General features: G+C 40.2%; 1 long non-coding RNA gene across 3 annotated transcripts in view; it reads left to right on the top strand.

Annotated features, from left to right (window-relative positions):
• LOC140613081 (uncharacterized) overlaps positions 1-19,246 on the top strand; it is a 412,316-nt gene that overhangs the window by 181,933 nt on the left and 211,137 nt on the right. For 2 of the 3 annotated variants that reach the window (XR_012014201.1, XR_012014202.1), the window contains exons 2-3: positions 1,538-1,674; positions 11,470-11,533. This is a non-coding gene — a long non-coding RNA (uncharacterized lncRNA). The remainder of the gene's footprint in view (positions 1-1,537; positions 1,675-11,469; positions 11,534-19,246) is intronic. The other variant, XR_012014203.1, reaches the window with a different exon arrangement.

Here is a 19,246-nt window from a genome sequence, read left to right as displayed (position 1 = left end):
CTTTGTTTAAAAAGGCCAAATTCCTCATTTTGTTCTCACTCAGAAAGAACTAAATCTGACTATGTGAAATTCTGCTAGTGATATAGCAACAGAGTGAAGAGGATCAGTTCAAGTTGACTCCATGGGCTGATCTTAATAAGCTGTCTAGGGCATGTGTCCGGTTAAATGGAAGTGCTACCCTCAGAAATATGATTACTAGTTATCCAAGGTACAAAAACCAAGCATCTAAACAAGTAAGTCATTTCCCTGGAGAACAGCTTAGTAAGGGAGACTGAATGGTGGGAAGTGGATGAATTATTTTGGGCCTTTCCTATTGCAGAGACACAGTTCACCCTTTGGAGGTTGAGAGTGTAAAAGAATCATGAAACCGAGAGCTGCCATTGTTGAGTAACAACATTCTCTAAGCTGTGTCTTATGCACTGACACAATAATCAAAGGGAATCAAGCATTTGTTTTTTTTTTTTTTTTTTAGGATTTTATTTATTTATTCATGAGAGACACACACAGAGAGAGAGGCAGAGACACAGGCAGAGGGAGAAGCAGGCACCATGCAGGAAGCCCGATGTGGGACCCGATCCTGGAACTCCAGGATCAAGTCCTGTGTCAAAGCCACATGCTTAACTGCTGAGCCACCCAGGCGTCCCAAGCACTTGTTATAAGCACAGTAGTGAACAATTTCTATAGGCTTCAACACTTAGATATGTTGTGTGTGCACTTTGCACATGAATACCCCCTTGTTGGTCATTTTCCCCTGAAAAATAGGTCCCATGTATTTCAGTGGACTTGCAAATTTAGTCTTTCTGAATTGTTTGATTTTATTGGATAGTTATGGATATACCCCCGTAAAAGGATCCAGAATTTTCTTAGTCCGTTTTAGAATTGAATTGAAAGCCTGTTCTCTATATTCAGTTCAACTTTGCAAATACAGCATTACATATAACTGAAGCATATAACTGAAGGAATACTACTTCTCAAAGATTGACCCTCAAAATCAGTCCACCTTCCTAATGATGCCTTGTTCTTTGGAAGGTCATGAAACTGTTTAGTGGACCAAAATCAGAATGGTTTAACATGAAATGGAACCATAAAGAAAATATAAAAGTACATTATACTTAGTAAGGGTAACTAATGTTTCATGAAATTTTGTTTCATTTATTTATATGTGTGTGTATAAGTGTGTGCATGTGAATGTGATACCTTTGTAGCTAGGGTTCTGGATAAGACTTAAGTCATCCAGTTGGATGTACTTGCATGAAATTTGGAAGATGTGATGGTTAATTTTGTGTGTCAACTTGACTGGACCACAAGGGTCTAGATATTTTATTAAACATTATTCTGGGTGTTCTCTGATGATATTTTAGATGAGATTAATATCTGAATGTGTAGACTGAGGAGGCATATTATTTTCCATAATGTAGATAGGCCTCATGCAATGAATTGAAGGCCTGACTAGAATCAAAAGGTTGACCCTTCCATAGATAATAGGGAATTCCTACTGCTTGGATGCCTTTAACTGAGACATTGGTTTCTTCTGCAGGCTCAAAATGAAACATGGGTTGTTCCTGGAATTTGAGCCGCCAGCCTTTGGATCAGAACTATACCATCAGCTCACCTGGGTCTCCAGCTTGCCAGCTTATCCTGAAGATCTTGGGACTTGTCAGCCTCTACAGTCATGTGAGCCAATTCCTTATAATAAATCTCTTTTTGTGTGTGTATATACACACACACATATATTTAAAAATATATAAATAATATATTAATATATATCTATCTTATTGGTTCTGTTTCTCTGGAGAATCTAGACTAATTCAGAAGGTGAAATTGGGGGATCCCTGGGTGGCGCAGGGGTTTGGCGCCTGCCTTTGGCCCAGGACGCGATCCTGGAGACCCAGGATTGAATCCCATGTCGGGCTCCCGGTGCATGGAGCCTGCTTCTCCCTCTGCCTATGTCTCTGCCTCTCTCTCTCTCTCTCTCTCTCTCTGTGTGACTATCATAAATAAATAAAAATTAAAAAAAAAGAAGGTGACATTGGTTCTACTGTTTTTTTTTTTTTTTTTTTTTTTTTTTTTCCAAACATGATGTGGTAGTCAGAATTCTAAAAAATAGCTCCCAAGATTCCATACCCTAATAATCCTGGGAACCTGTGAGTATGAAGAGACACTATTTCTGTGATTGTGTTGTGTTATATAGAGAGATTACCTGGGTGGGCCAATTTTATCACACAAATTCATGTAAAAGCAGAGAGTTTTCTCTGGCTGGAGGCAGTAATGGAAATCAGAGGGGAGGCAGGTTCCATAAGAAGGATCTTATCCGAGCTGTGATGCTGTGGGAAGGCCTGTAAGAAAGCCCCTGTCAGGAACTGTCAATGGCCACCAGAAGTTAAAAGTGACCCCTGGCCCACAGTCAAAAAAACAAGGAACTGAACTCTGCCAAACCCAAATGAGCTTAGAAGTAGATTGAACTGAACTCTGCCAAACCCAAATGAGCTTAGAAGTAGATTCCTCTCTAGGGATTTCAGATAAGAACCCAAGCTGCTGACACTTTGACTTCTACCTGGAGAAACCCTAAGCAGAGAACCCAGCTGAGTCTGCCTAGACTTTGGACTTACAGAATTGGGATAATAAATGGGTGTTGTTTTAAGAATTTGTAGTAATCTGTTACACAGCAATCGAAAACTAATGCACTTGGTCATGGAGATGTGTTTTCCCAGGGAAGCATTAACAGAGATTTAGGGATCAGTCATTGGTGTCAGGAGACAGGGTGTAGGACACCTGTTTCGTCTGGTGCAGACCTAGCAGGAGTAATGGCTCTGGAGTCAATAGTTCCTGTGGTGGCCTCCTTGTTTCTAGCTTTCCCATTGTGGCAGAGGCTGGGGTTACTCCAGCAAAATAGTTCTTCAGTGTCCTTCTAAGGATTCTGGGAGCGCAGTCTACACCCCATTTATCCAGCCCTTTTAATGATGCTTTGAGCACCCCAATGCTCATGTTAAATTACTGCTTAGATATCAGATAAATTCTGTTATTTCCTACTTAACCTTGACTATTTTATTTTCAAATCTCTCCTACTTCTTAAGTATAATGACATGTCAGCTTATTTAAAATTCTGAAGAACTACCTCTTACTTCTTGAAAATCCCTCTTTTTAAAAATATTTTATTTATGTATTCATGAGAGACACACAGAGAGAGGCAGAGACATAGGCAGAGGGAGAAGCAGGCTCCTTGTGGGGAGACCGATGCAGGACTCGATCTCAGGACCCAGGGATCTCACCCTGAACCAAAGGCAGATGCTCAATCACTGAGCCACCCAGGTATCCCAAATCCCTCTTATTTTTTATGACATTTTGCTCTCTTGGCTTCTCATATATTTCCTATACTAATTTTTATTCTCTTTTGCTGGCTCATTTTCCTTCATCAAACATATATTGAGCATGTACTAGGTTGTAGACACTGTATGCAAAGGGCAGAGGCCTTATCAAGAACTGATCATGGACCTTGTCCTTCAGGGATTTGCCAATATGTAAACAAATTAACCATAGTGAATTGATAACATCTGTAATAGAAGTGGATAAATGTACTCTGGAAGCCCAATGAAGAAAACACATGACTCTCGGGGGTAGCCAGAAAGTGCTTTACAAAATTGATGGCACTTGATGGTCTTCTAGAGTAGACATGTCTCAGACAGACAAAGTAAGGAAGGGCATTCCAGGCAGAAGAAACAGGGCAAAGACATGAAAGTTTGAATATGTTACACATTAAAGGAGTAACAAAAAGTTTTCTGTGGCTGGTTTTCCGTGGGGGATGGAAGATTGGTAGAGTCGGGATTTGTATAGAGGTGACACATGAATTGGATTCTAGAAACAAGAGCTTACAAGAGATAGTTATACTAGAATTCTTGACTTTTGATGACTACCCATTATATTCAAATAAATCTGAAGCTACTTCCTGGCATGGTTGAAAGGTTGTGCATCATCTAAGTCTCCAGGATTACTCTCATCCAATTTTCCTCTTTCCTACCACCTATTCACTTAGTTATTCATTCATTTATTCAGAGAGGTATGGGGGGGGGGTGCGTATCATATAGCATGTGAAGGTCATTATAAGGACTTTGGTTTTTATTCTAGATGAATTGGAACATCAGTTGAGTGATATGATTTAATTTGCATCTTAAAAGAATCACTGGCTACTGTCCTGGGAGTAAAATGGGATGGGAGACAAGTATATAAGCAATGAGATGAATAAGGAAGTTATTGTATTAATCCAGAGATAGCTGTAGTGTGGGTCAGGATAGAAGTATTATGATCTTGTATATATTTTAAAGGTGGATATGATAATATTGCTAGTGCATTGAATGTAGGGTATGAGAAAAACAAGGTATCAAAGATGACACCAAGGTTTGGGCTGGGCCACAGGATGGAGATAGTTTTTTGTTTTTATTTTTGCTTTAAAGATTTATTTATTTATTTTAGAGACAGAGGAGGGGCAGAGGGAAAGAATCTTCAAGCAGACTCCCTGGGTGGCTGACATGGGGCTCAGTCTCATGACCCATGAGATCATGACCTGAGCCAGAACCAAGAGTTGGACGCTTAACTGATTGTGCCACCCAGGCACCCCAGGGGTCACTTTTCTTTAACACGGTGATTTTGAAAGCCTGTCAGACACCCAAGCTGCATTTTGAGCCTGTGGTTAGTTAAAAGCATCTGGTGTTAGAAGAGAAGTTCTGGCAGGACTCATGGGTGGTTTACTTGGTATTTGAAGCTATGACATTGCATGAGATCACCTCGGGATGAGAGTAGATGAGAAAGAGAAGTCATGCAAGGACTGAGCCCTGGGGTCTCTAGCTCTTAAAGTTCTGGAAGATGTAATGGAAACTGGAGGGAGTGGCCACTGAAGGAGGAGGAGAGACATCAGGAGGGTGTCAGGTCCTGGAAGCCTAGTGAGGAATGTGTTTCGAGGAGGGAGGGCTCAAAAGGGTCAAGTGCTGATGGCAGGTCAAAGAGAATGAGGTCAGAAAATGATCATTGGATTTTGCAATGTGGAGATCATTGACACATGTCAAGAGACATTTCAGTAGCACTAGGAAAAGCTGAATCGGAGTGGCTTCAACAGGGATTTGGAGGAGAGGGACTTAGATGGTCGGTCAGGCAATTCTTTCAAGGAGTTTTGTTAACAAAGTCATGGAGAAGAATGAGGCAATAGTGGGAAGGGAAGGAAACAGGGTCAAGAGAGGGCTTTTTTTTCTTTTTAAAATTTGAGAAATGGCAGCATTTTTGTATCTTTCGTTTTGTTGATGGAAGTAATGCAGGAGAGTGGGGGTGGGGGGAATTACTTGCAGCAATGTCCTTGAGAAGGTCAGAGTGCTTTGAGTCTAGTGTCCAGAGAAGAGTTGGCTCACAGAGGGATGAATAGATCATTCACACTTATGTTGGTGAAAGCAGAGCACATGGAAATAGATGCAGATGGAATAGTAGTTGTGGTAGCAGGTGGTTTTACAAGGTCTCTTCTCACTGATTCGATGTTCTCAGTGCAGTAGCAGGCTAAGTTCTTTCTTTCTTTTTTTTTTTTTAGGAGCAGGCTAAGTTCTTTTTTTTTTTTTTTTTTTTTAGTAGCAAGCTAAGTTCTAAGATGGGAGTGAAGAAGGGGTTGGGAACAGGTGGAGGTTTGCAGAAAAAGAAGTGGTGAAGTCATAGTCTAGGGGTGTGAGTGAGCAGCCCATGACCTCACTTGAGGTCAGTGGCCTTAAGTAACTGTTTTGTGTTTTTCTCCAATTACATTGGGTGTTGATATGGATAGGATGTGAGTTAAATTGCATCTACCCTATTTACTCATCTTTCAGCCTTTGTCTCAACCACTCTTACTGAAGCAGAGTTAATTACTCCCTTCTCGGTCCTAGTGTGGTACCACGGTGCATCCATCTATTGTAATTGTTGCCATATTATAGTATTTTGCCTTTCTCTCTCCCTAGTTAATTTGGACACTCCTTGAGGGTGTCAATTTGGTTATTGCGATTCCTAGCATAGTGTTTGGCTTATGGTTGGCATTCATCGATTGCCTGTTGAATTGAATTGAATTCCATGGAGAGGATGAGCAGGAAGTGTTGGCGGGTAGAAGAGGTAAGGTCTAGAGAAAGAAAGAGTGGTGACACTTAGAACCAGACCCAGCCGCTCTATAAGGAGGGGACCCCCTGCTGCTAAGGGTGGATAAGGTAATTGCTGACTCATGTCTAGTGGTGGGCCTGAACCCCAAATGAACTTATGTATATTGGATCAATAATACTCACTTCTACCGTGTTTGCTTTGAGGATCAAAAGACCTACATGCAGAAGGATTTTGTAAATGAAAATGCACCACATAATGTAAGATACTATTTCTTACAGCACTCTGCACCAAGAGAATAGAAATGTGTTGAATTTGTATGTTTTACTAGAGTATAGACTGTAAAACAAAGGAAGAGAAGGATGGGTTAAAAATAAAAAGAATGATTATAGCTATAATCTTCTTGTTGGACTTTCTACTCTTAAAAGTCTCTTTGGAAGATATGATCACAGTCTCTTTCAGTTACAGCATGTTCCACTGCCTCTCATTGTCTCTGAGCCAAGAGCCCTAATGTGACCTACTTTGCTAAGCCAGGTGGTGTCATAGACAAAAGTGCCAGCTCATTCTGCAGGAAGCAGAGAGTAAGGAGCCTGCTGATCTGACTGGCTAGTATCACAATGCACAGGTTGGGAAATGCCTGTGCTCAGAGAAGACCAACCTTCCACAGCATTCTAAAACTCAGGAGAACTTTCTAACACATTGGCAGTGTTAACAATTCCAAAGCAATAAAGTGTTTGATTCTTGATGCTGACTAGAAGCAGTATTTTTTTTTAACACAGGTTCTGACTTTATTGTTAGTTAATTGTTCATGTCTACCTGGCTTCAGTTTCCCTTAGATTGCAAATTTCTTAAGAGCAGGGACCATGTTCTATATGTCATACCCTTGTCCACACATGCCTACCACAGTATTTTATGGGTTCGCAATGACCATCTGTTATTGATTGTTTTTTTTTTTTTAGTAGATATCAGACAGCTTTCATGGTGACCAGGTATTGACAGAGAATAATGAGAAAGACAAAGATAGAGCTTTTTCGACTACATAAACCACATGTTGCTTAACCTGAAATCCTGGGAACATAGGGTGTTCTGCATGTGAGTTGAGGACACTGTTATCCTACCCCTTCTTCCCAACAATTTAAATGCCTTCATGGCAGTTTACCTTCCTTTCATTCCCTAACTTAAAATAATTTACAGTATTGCCTGTGGTTTACCTGCTTATATGCTAAAAGCAGCAGCCCTGGAAACACATAGCTGTTGCGATTTGATGTATACCAAGAAGGCTGCCTTACTTGCTGAGTGTGTACAGTGGGTTGGGCAACACTTTTATTTCTGGGAGGATCTTCTAATATGTAAATATATTTCTTGGGTAGAGCAGCGTGTTAATCCATTGTCACGGAGGGTGAAACCCAGCTTACTTTCAGTAGAATTGGTCATATTAGTCATATGAAGGAATGAAAAACAGGACGGATTAGTTTTGATGCTCACAATAGTCTGAAGCATGGAGTGATGCCCATGGAAAAGCAAAATAAGAATACCAGACTGAGGACTCAAATTAAGAGATGTCTCAGGGATCCCTGGGTGGTGCAGCGGTTTGGCGCCTGCCTTTGGCCCAGGGCGCGATCCTGGAGACCCGGGATCGAATCCCACGTCGGGCTCCCGGTGCATGGAGCCTGCTTCTCCCTTTGCCTATGTCTCTGCCTCTCTCTCTCTCTCTGTGTGACTATCATAAATAAATAAAAGTTTAAAAAAAAAAAGAAAAAAAGAGATGTCTCAGAAAGCAGGATCAAGATGCCAGAATGAAGAGCAAAGATAAAGGCTACCTAATCTCTAGAGATTGGAGAGTTTGCTCCAGTGGGGAGAACACTCCCTTAGAGGTAGGGGAGAGGCTGGTGAGTGTTCAACAGGCCTCTTGTTACCACCTCTGGGCCAGTATGTTTCTGTTCCCCCGAAATTCCTGCTCCATCCACCTCATCCCATCTATTCAATAAAAAAACTCATTGAACTCTCTGGAACCGCCTTTCTACTCTTCTTCTCACCTCACTCATGATTCCGTTGTGGACAATTTCAGAATCCTAGTATAATTGGCCCAACAGGGTAGCTTCAGTATTCTTTAAATTTTCTGGCTCCCACAACCTTAACCACCAGCTTCCTTTAGCAGCTCACTTCTGTGGCTGTGCTCAGGGCTCTACTGTCACCCAGATGACTCATGCTAGAATCGTCAACTTAACATGCTGACCTCTCAAAAGAGCCTCCCCTGACCAGGTGTCCTACCACTTCCCCCCACAACTTCTCTTCTTCAGTCTGATGGACACTTGTGATCCATACTCCCTCACTCTCATTTCCCTGTCTGTTGTCTCTTGTGGCTCCACTTCCCTTCCTAATCTAGTATACACCCCGCAGTGTGTCAGAGCCTCCTTGTCCTCTGGTGCTTCTGTCTTGCTGGCCTTGAAACTTGGATGAGTCCCTTCCTCTTGCAGCCTCTCCTCTCTCACACTCAGTTTACTGAGCTTTGAAAGGGAATCGCAGTCATTGGCATCACTCACTATAACGTTATGGTTGCCCATGTCAGCTGACCCTTAGGGTTCCTTGCCAGTCTCAAAGGGGTCTGGTCACCTTCCATTTCCACTCTCCACCTCCATCATTTTCTGCAACCCATCTTTTCACCTTTGCTTGGGAAATGACTCTTATTTCATAGATAAAACTTAGATTCCAGAACCTGCAAACTCTCCCTCAGCCCCTATAACCACAACCTTTAACACTCTTCAATACCTCAACCCCAGTCTGAGAAATGAGAACAAAATGTCCTTTTCCTACTCTTGATTCATTCATTCGTTCAATGATCACTGAGAGCCAAATGCATCCTAACAAGTACTGTGCTATATGCTGAGGATGTTAGAGATGAAGAAGATATAAACCCTACTCACAAGGAGCTTATAATCATGTATAGGAGACAGATATTATGGGTAATGATTGAAATATACATGGAGCATTTTAAAAGTGTGAGGAGAAAAGCCACCTAACTCAGCCTTCATGAGAAGGAGATGAAGTGTCATGAGGGATTTTTCAGATGGGGTGGTGGCTTGAGCTAATCTTTAAAGAGTGAGTAGGTTTTAATAAGGCAAAGTTGGAGTGAGCAGGAGACAGGAGGGTCAAGGATTAGAAGGCAGAGAAAAGCATCATTGAATATAGGAAGAGGGTATAAGTAAAAATAGGAAATTGAATTATTCTTATTCTTGACTGTGTCCTAGGCTTTGTTATGTGGCCATCCCACAAATAACTTCAAATTAACATATTTTCCACAAATTTCCTTCTCTTTTAAAAAATTCTTTATCCTACCATAATTCCTCTTGTTTCCTCACCTCTGTAATTCAACTAGTAACTAACTTCTGCTGATTCTACAGCATCAACATTTCTAGTATGCCTATCCTGTCTTCACCTTTGCTTAGCATCAGTGCAGTAGTCTCATAACTGACCTCACATCTGTATTCCTCTTAGAGTGATCTTTCTAACATACACACCTTCCTACATCACCGCCTGGCCAAGCTGTGGCTCCCCCACACTGAAACTTGGATGAGTCCCTTCCTCTCGCAGCCTCTCCTCTCTCACACTCAGTTTACTGAGCTTTGAAAGGGAACCACAGTCATTGGCATCACTCACTATAACGTTATGGTTGCCCATGTCAGATGACCCTTAGGGTTCCTTGCCAGTCTTAAAGGGGTACAGCATTATAGGAAAGGCTTTTCTCACCCAGCCCTTGCCCCCACCTTTGCATCCTGGTCCCTGGCCTTTTGTTCATGCTCCTAGGCTCTCACATGGGCAACTATCAGCAATTTCCTTAATTGGCCCTATTGTTTTTGTTTTATATCTAGATGTCTTCCCCTTCCCCATAAGTATAGGAACATTTTGATGCAGCATCTATTTTTTTAAAAAGATTTAATTTATTTATTCATGAGAGAGAGAGAGAGAGAGAGAGAGTGAGAGAGGCACAGACACAGCAGAGGGAGAAGCAGGCTCCATTCCGTGCAGGAAGCCTGACGTGGGACTTGATCCCGGGTCTCCAGGACCACACCCTGGACTGAAGGCAGCGCTAAACCGCTGAGCTACCCGGGCTGCCTTTGATTCAGCATCTTAATATGAACTCATTTTAATGTAGTCTAAAACAACCAGCAAACATTTAACCTATTCTTTTTTCTCTTTCCTGAATTATTACTGTAATAGATACTTTGAAAATTTTAAATTTATTATTGAAGAGTAATGTACAGGCTTATATTGGTTTCAGGTATATAACATAGCAGTTTGACAATTCTATATGTTACTCAGCATCACCATGATAAGCGTAGTCCCCATCTGTCACCATACCATGTTATTACGATATTGACTATCTTCCCTATGCTGTACTTTTCATCTCTGTGAGCTATTTATTTTAAAACTGAAATTTGTACCTCTTAATATGCTTTCCCTGTTTTGCACACCTCCCATCCACCTCCCTTCTGGCAACCACTAGTTTGTTCTCTGTATTTAAGAGCCTGTTTGCTTCTTTATTTATTTGTCTTGTTTTTTAGATTCTACATACAAATGAAATTATATGGTGTTTATCTTTCTCTGACCTATTTTGCTTATCATAAAACCCTCTAGGTCCGTCCGTGTTGTCATAAATGTCAAGATTTTTTTCTTTTTATGGCTAAGTAATATTCCATTGTTTATGTGTACCACACTTCTTTATTCATCTACCAATGGACACTTAGTTGCTTGCATGCCTTGGCTATTGTTAAATAATGCTGCAATAAACACAGGGGTGCATATATCTTTTCAAATTAGTGTTTTCCTTTTCTTTGGGTAGACACATTAGTGGAATTACTGGATTATATGGTGTTTGTCTGTTTTTTTTTTTTTTTTTTTTTCAATTTGGGGGGAACCTCCATACTGTTTTCCAGAGTGGCTGCACCGATTTACATTCCCACCAACAGTGCATGAGTATTTTTTTCTCTACATCCTTTCCAACATGTGTTATTTCTTGTCTTTTTTTAAAAAGTTTTTATTTATTTATTCATGAGAGACACAGAGAGAGAGAGAGAGAGGCAGAGACATAGACAGATGGAGAAGCAGGCTCCATGTAGGGAGCCTGATGTGGGACTCTATCCCAGGACTCCAGGATCATGCCTTGGGCCGAAGGCAGACACTAAACCGCTGAGCCACCCAGGGATCTCCTTCTTGTCTTTTTGATAGTAGCCATTCTGACAGGTGTGAGGTAACATCTCAATATCGTTTTGATTCAGATTTCTCTGATGATTAGTGATGTTGAGCATCTTCAGTGTGTCTGTTGATGTAGTAGACCCTCAATTCATTCCTTCACCTTTCCCTTTTGATTCTTTTCAGGGTGATGATGACACCAATGACCTCTGACAGATTAACTACCTATTTTAACCTTCCATCAACAGTTGTAAGTTACCTTAAGTGTCCTGCTTCAAGTTACATTGCTTCTAATGCTTTGCATGTCCTTCCCTTTCACTTGTCTTCCTAGGACACTCCTACTCACCTTTCATTACCACCACCCCCATCTCTCATACTTTTAGAAATTCCCTTCAGTCACCCATCCTGATGCCCCAGTTAAAATCTACCACTCTCTGTGTCCTGACTCTAATCTCTATATTCACTCCAGTTGACACTTTAATGTCCCCACCAGAAGACTTAATATTTTTGAGGACAGGGCTCATTCATTTCTTAATTTCTAGCACCTCCTACAGTTTTGGAACAAAGTAGAAACTTCATAAATTGATGCTGAATTGATAAATGAAGGAAGGAATGGGACCCAAAGGCAAAAGACCCAATAAGGACCTTGGTACTTTTCAATTCAACCCAGGGTAAAACTAGAGCATTTGAATTTAACTAGACAGTCTTTTTGATCAACTCTGGGAGAATTCACCATGTTCCAAGAGTTGTAGGCTGACAGAGTAAGATCTTTTTACAGAAACATGAAAGGTAGTTTAATTTCCTAAGAGGCCAGACTTTGAAAGGTTAGCTTAGAACTTGAAATATGTAAGATTTTAGGTCATGGTGAAACTCAAGCACAGTGAAAGCAGTGACCACATGGGGGACAGCCACAGTAAAGATGACAGGTAGCCCCAGGGGGATGAAGTGCTGCCCTTTCGGAGAAAGGAGGGTTTAGTGGCCCTGTGTGGGGGTAGAGTATAAAGGGAGGACAGAGTGGGGAGGACAGGAAGTTGGAATCCAAATTATATTATTGGAATATCAAAGGAATGCTGTTGTCCCATTCATACGCTTCCCTATATGAATCCCGAGAAAAACAATATTTTTTCCCTAGTTTTTTTTAAAGGTAATATATATATATGGTAAAAACTCATATAGTAGTATCAAAAGTTATTCATTGAAAGTAAATCTGTGTCCTACTCTAGGCTTCTATTCTTCTTCCCCAGAGGTAACCACTATTAAGATTTTCTAGTTTTTTCCCAGAACCTCTAAGTATATAAATGCATGTTTTATACATAATATATATTAACATATATATCTCACATGCAAATCTATCTACCTACATGCAAATCTAAATATATATTTATATTTGTATTTTCAGCATAGTTGGTAGCATCTTAGCACTAAGAGCTCTCCATTTTAGTTTATAGAGACATGTTTTTTTGTGTGTGGTTATAAGAACACACAACATGAGATCTACCTTTTTAAAAATTTAAGCGTATAGTATAGTGTGAAACTTTTTAAAAAATATACTTCATGATATTCCTACTCTGACTGCAATATGGGTATTTAATTGGTCCCCTCTTGATGAATATTTAATTTTTTCTAGTCTATTGCTATTTCGAGCAAAGCTGCAGTGAAAATACTTGTATATATGTGTGTCTGCCAGAGTCCAGCAGAAAGCAGATGGTATCTCTAAAAGCTTACCTGAAGAGAGTTTAATGGAGGAACTATGAACACAGGTGCTGGCAGGATTAACAAGCCCAACAATAAATGATCGAGTACTTGGGGACTAGCAAGAGAAGCCTTCACCTCTCCTCAGCAGAGGGATAAGGAGAAGGAGCAGTGTTAGAAGCCAGTGAGCCCACAGCTGTGAGAGAGACCGCCCCACAGCAGATGCGGCCATAGACTGAGGACTGGAGCCACTACCAAAACCGCAGCCTTCAGAGAAAATATCCTGACTGCTGTCTCTCCTCTTGCTTTCTGGTTACCTACTGGCAACTCTGCCAACAACAAGTGGAAGCGACAGGACAAGGAAGCCCCAAGTGGTGCAGTCCAAGGTCGTCAGATCACAGGGTACAGGCAGGCAGAGTAGTGTCAATGGTACATCTGGAAGGATAGATGGAAGATAACCAGGCCTTGACTTAAGCTTCCTTGACTTACAGTTATTAGACTTTACAATGATGTGAAAATGATAGCATTGAGAAGAAACCTACTTCAAATTTTGAATTTTGATCTGTCCAAATGCTAGCAATAGGCAGAAGGATACTCTCCCACGATGTTGGGCAGCACGGCCAGCCACAGCTCCCAGTCAGCCACATGATCATGAGTGTGAGCAACCTATACACTTAGAACCATTCTGTACCCATACAACCATCTGTGTTTCACTTTCAGCACAATAGTCAATGATATACATGAGACTGTTAACATTTTTTTTTAGGATTTTATTTATTTATTCATGAGAGACACACACACAGAAAGGCAGAGACATAGAGGGAGAAGCAGGCTCCCATGGGGAGCCTGATGTGGTACTTGATCCCAGGACCTGGGGATCATGACCTGAGCCCAAGGCAGACACTCAACCACTGAGCCAGGTGCCCCATGACTGTTAACACTTTAATGTAACTAGGTTTTATGTTAGGTGAAGTCTCTCAAGTATCAGCTAATGCAAATGTTCTGAACACCCGTAAGATGGGCTAGGCTAAGTTATGATGTTCAATATGTTAGGTGTATTAAATGTACTTTTGACAGAATATTTTCAATTTACAATTAACTCCATAGTTAATTGAGGAAGATCTGTAATACATTTTTGCACAAATGTTGGAAAATTTCTTAGAACTGGAACTGCATTGTCAGCAGGAAGAAAATAACCTCCTCCACAGCCTTTCAGACCTTCTTCCTTTCATTGTTATTACCAGTGCTTTAGCTGTGCCCAGGGCTACTCAGAATTAGGACTACATTTCCCAGCTTCCCTTGCAGCCAAAGCGCTAGAAGAGGAAGTGTCATGTGGCAGCTTCTGAGAAACTTGAGAAACAGCTGATGCGCATGCCTTTGTCTTTTGTTGTTTATTGGTTGGTGTAATTTACATGCTGCTTCCTACCTGCAGCTCTAGGGCCACACCCTTTGGATGGCCAGTGGAGGGGGAGCTGGAAGGAGCTAGATTTCTGAGCACTTCATAGAATATAGTTGCCCTACCAGACTTTTTATTTGTTAAAGATTTTTTCTTCCTTCCTTCCTTTCTTTTTTTTTTTTTTTTTTTTATTCATGAGAGACCCACAGAGAGAGGCAGAGACATAGGCAGAGGGAGAAGCATAGTGTATCTTTTTAAAAAAAGCAACTCAAGTATTATGGAAATTCACCTTTTGTTTGCTAGGGGTGATGCAAATATTTTCCCTGATTTTCGTTTGCTTTTTGACTTTATTTTTTTTCTACACAAAATTTTAAAAATTCAATATAGAAAAACGATCCTTCTCTACCATCATAATATCTGAGATTAAAGTCTCTGTTTTATTATTTTTAAATAGATAAATAGACACATTTAAATAGATCTATTTTTAAATAGATAACAGATAACATTTATTTTTAAATGAAAAGATTTATTTATTTTAGAGAGTGTGTGTGCACGAGAGGGGAGGGGCAGAGGGAGAGAGAAAATCCTTGAGCAGACTCCTGGCCGAGTGTGGAGCCTGACTGGGGACTCAATCCCAGGACCCTGAGATCATGACCAGAGTGGAAAGCAGACACTTAACTGACTGAGCCACCCAGGTGCCCCTTTGTAGACTGATTTTTTAAAAAAATATTTATATATTTATTTTGGGGAGAGAGAGAGAGAAGGAGAGAGAGAATACAAGCACAAGCTGGGGGTGGGGGAAGTGCAAAAGGAGAGAGAGAAGCAGACTCCCCACTGAGCAGGGAGCCCAACAAGAGTCTTGATCCCAGGACCCTTGAGATCATGACCTGAGCCAAAGGCAGATGCTTAACCAACTGAGCCACCTAGATGCCCCTATAGATTGATTTATATAAAAAATATTTTCTCCATTTGGAATATAACTTGGGGTAGGCAGTGAGGTAAGATTTGAAGTTATTCTGTAGACTATTATTCTGTATTGGAGGGTTGACACAAATGAACCCTCTGACACAGAAATCTACATAAGTAAGTTGTAGTTTACTTTGATCCATACATTAGATACATTTTATTTTTATTTATTTATTTTTTAAGATTTTATTTTATTTATTCATAGAGACACAGAGAGAGAGAGAGAGAGTGAGGCAGAGACACAGGCAGAGGGAGAAGCAGGCACCACACAGAGAGCCCGACATGGGACTCGATCCTGGGTCTCCAGGATCACGCCCTGGGCTGCAGGCGGCGCTAAACCGCTGCGCCACCGGGGCTGCGCCACCGGGGCTGCCCCATACATTAGATACATTTCAAACCAAGCATGCCAGGAGCCTTCCCACTTGCAGATACTGGGTAGGCTTGCCTCCTCAGCTTCCTCTTCTTGAGGGGAAGCACATAGGTTGTTTACAATAGCATTTTGTGTTTCCAGGGCAATGTCCTGCCATGTCCAGCATAATTATTTACTAGACTACAAGACTGCCTTTCACACATCACATCACCTGCTTCTCACTTCCTGGTGGTGGGCACAATTTCTTTCTCTGCCCACCAGGACCATCCCACTACCTGTTCACAGGTTAGATAATAATGCCAAGATATTTTTATGCCTGTGCTAACAATGACCCATCTGTGGACATTTTTAAGGCCAAGGAGGGATTGAGCCCAGGACCTGCTATTGGGCTCCATCTTAGTTATTTTCTTTCCTGGGGGGGATGGGAGGGGGTGTTTGTCAGTTGTTATCATAATAGTTGAGAACACAAGCCCTAGAACTATTTGACTATGTACTTCCAGTCTTGAGCTGTGGGGACAAAAGCCAAGTTTCTATCACTTTTTTGTGCTTTGCTTTCTCTTCTGCCAAATGGACGTTATGACATAGTGTGGGGATTAAATAAATAAATACATTTAGAGTGCTTAAAAATTTCTTAGTAACAAATGATCAGCAAATATTAAAAAGGCCTTTCCTCATCCAGAATATAAAAATAACTTCCCTGTTTTTTTCCCCTAGGATTTTACAGATCTGTTTTTATTAAAAAAATGATTAACATTGATAAAAAATATTGTAACCTACAATAACTATAAACCATAATAAAAACTAAAGCATTTGTAAGAAGCGTATTATAACTTTATGAATAATATTATTACTATTAATTGAATCTTGCATTTGCTTTGAAATGTTGCCTTGGTTTTATACTAAATTTGCATATGCATTTGAGTCAAGGTCTGGATTCCCTGTCATGATTCATTCATTTAGCTCAACCACGTTTACTTTATAACATACTTTATTATCTGGTAGAATTTGCTTAATTCTTATGCTTCCTTTTCAGAAATTTTTTTCTGATTAACCTCAAATTTTGATATTTATACAAAAATCTTAGAATCAGCTGCTCTGATTTAAAAAGAATCAGTATTTTATTGGGGTTGCAACAAATTAACATATTAACAGAGATAATTAACATTCTTAGAATGTTAAATTTTCTGATTCCAATACAAAGAATAGCCCTATATTTATTATTCAAGCTGGTATTTTAAAAATATTTTATTTATTTGAGAGAGAGTGTGAAAGTGCACGAGCATAAGGGAAGAGGGGCAGAAGGAGAGGGAGAAGCAGCAGGGGGCAGGGAGCCCCGACGAGGCACCCCAGGATCATGACCTGACCCAAAGGCAGATGCTTAACCAATTGAGCCACATAGGTGCCCCTAAAGCTGTTTTTTTTTTTTTTTTAAGATTTTATTTATTTATTCATTAGAGACACACACACAGAGAGGCAGAGACACAGGGAGAGGGAGAAGCAGGCTCCCTGTGGGGAGCCTGATGTGGGACTCCATCCCAGGGCCCTGGGATTATGACCTGAGCCAAAGGCAGACGCTCGACCACTGAGCCACCCAGGTGTCCCCCTAAAGCTGTTTTTAAAAATTATCTCTCAGAAGAGTTTTAAAGTTTTCTGAATATCTTCTTTGTATATTTCTTGCATGTTCCTTGATAAGTTTATTCCTTCCTTCCTTCCGTCTCCCCTCCCTCCCTCCTTCCTTCCCTTCTCCTCCTACTCCCTTTTCTTCTCATAGGGCAAATGGCACCAATTCTTTTATTATATTTGTAGTTATATTTGTAATTACTTCTTGTCTGTATGGAAGAACTATCAATTGTCACTTTGTAAGCCTGGATCATGTAGCTGGATCAAGACAACTCATGAAAATCTAATTTCCCTTCCCTTGTTGCAGTTATATACAATCCCCATATGTTGGAAGGAGATAAACTGAGTCAAGAGTCTTAGAAGAGAAACTCCTGAAGTGACAGTAGCCTGAGAACAATTGGGAAGAGAACAAATGTGACCCAGAAAGGAGCACAGTGTAAACAAAGTGATTGAAGTAACACCCAAAGAGAAGGCTGATTAGAGATAGCACCAATAAAAAATTGTTTGATATGTTGTGCAAGGCAGATTTAAGGTGTTAAATGCTTTCTATAAATACGTGGACTTTTTCTTGAAAAAAATAATGTAAACAAAAACCAGTAAAATTAAGATTAGTGGGTTTTGTTTTTGTTTTTTGTTTTTGGTAAACAGAAAATTCAAGCAAACAAAATTAGAGACGTAAAACATGGTAACACTACAGAGCCTTTATTATTTAAAAACAAAATCTTATGTACCTATGCCAATAAAACAGAAAATGAATGGTTTGGGAGAAAATATAAGTATCTAAACCTGATTTAAGAAAAAGGAGCAGGGGCACCTAGATGGCTTAATGGTTGAGTCTGCCTTTAGTTCAGGTCCTGAAGGGCCTGATGAGGGAGGGATTATCATTATCCTCATTTTATAGAAGAGCAACCTGAAGAAATTCAGAGATTAAGGAGCTTCTCTGCTCCCAACGTCATACAGGTAACATGTCATGGCAGGGAGGTGGCACAAAATAGTGTCCTCTATCATGTCATCTAGCGTCAACTTACCTGATTTCACATCCTGTCTCATCATGTTCTAGTTGTATGAAGACAATTTTTAAAATTGTTTTGTGCTTCAGTTCTCATATGTGTGAGACTTAGAAGTGAATACAGGAATCATATAAAGAGTTTAGAATGGTCCCTGAAACATAGCAAACACCCTTAATGCTAAACATAATGCTATTACGATTGTACTAAAACAGGACACAGAATACATAAAAATATGTCATTCACATATATGTACAAAATTTAATTTCTTGATACCTAAAATATCAGAAAATCCAGGAATTTAATTAAGTATACTAATGTGTACTTTGGTTTTTTCTTTTTTTGAAATTTAATTAATTAATTAAAAATTTTTTTCACATACTGTTATACTACTTTCAGGTGTATGATATAGTGATTCAACAATTCCATACTCACCTAGTGGTCATCACAAGTGCACTCCTTCATCCCCATCACCTATTTAACCCACCCCACCCTTCCCTTCCCTCTGCACTGGGTATCATCAGTTTGTTCTCTATAGTCAAGTCTGTTTCTGGATTTCTCTCTCGGTCTCTTTTATCCCTTTGCTCATTTGTTCTGTTTCTTAATTCTGCATAAGAGTGAAATCATATAGTATTTGTCTTTCTCTGACTGGCTTATTTCACTTAGTATTATACTCTCTAGCTCCATGTCCTTGCAAATGGCAAGATTTCATTCTTTTTTATGGCCAAGTAATATTCCATTGTAGATTTATACCTCATCTTTTCCACTCATCAATCCATGGACATTTGGGCTGCTTCCAGATCTTGGCTATTGCACATAATTCTGCTATAAACATAAGGGTGCATGTATCCCTCTGAATTAGTGTTTTTGTATTCTTTGGGTAAATACCTATAAATGTGATTGCAGATCGTA

This window comes from Canis lupus, chromosome 21 (genome assembly GCF_048164855.1).
Source record: "Canis lupus baileyi chromosome 21, mCanLup2.hap1, whole genome shotgun sequence".
NCBI classification, from domain to species: Eukaryota; Metazoa; Chordata; class Mammalia; order Carnivora; family Canidae; genus Canis; species Canis lupus.
Note: the sequence above shows the minus strand (reverse complement) of the source record. Positions and strands in the feature narration are given on the sequence as shown.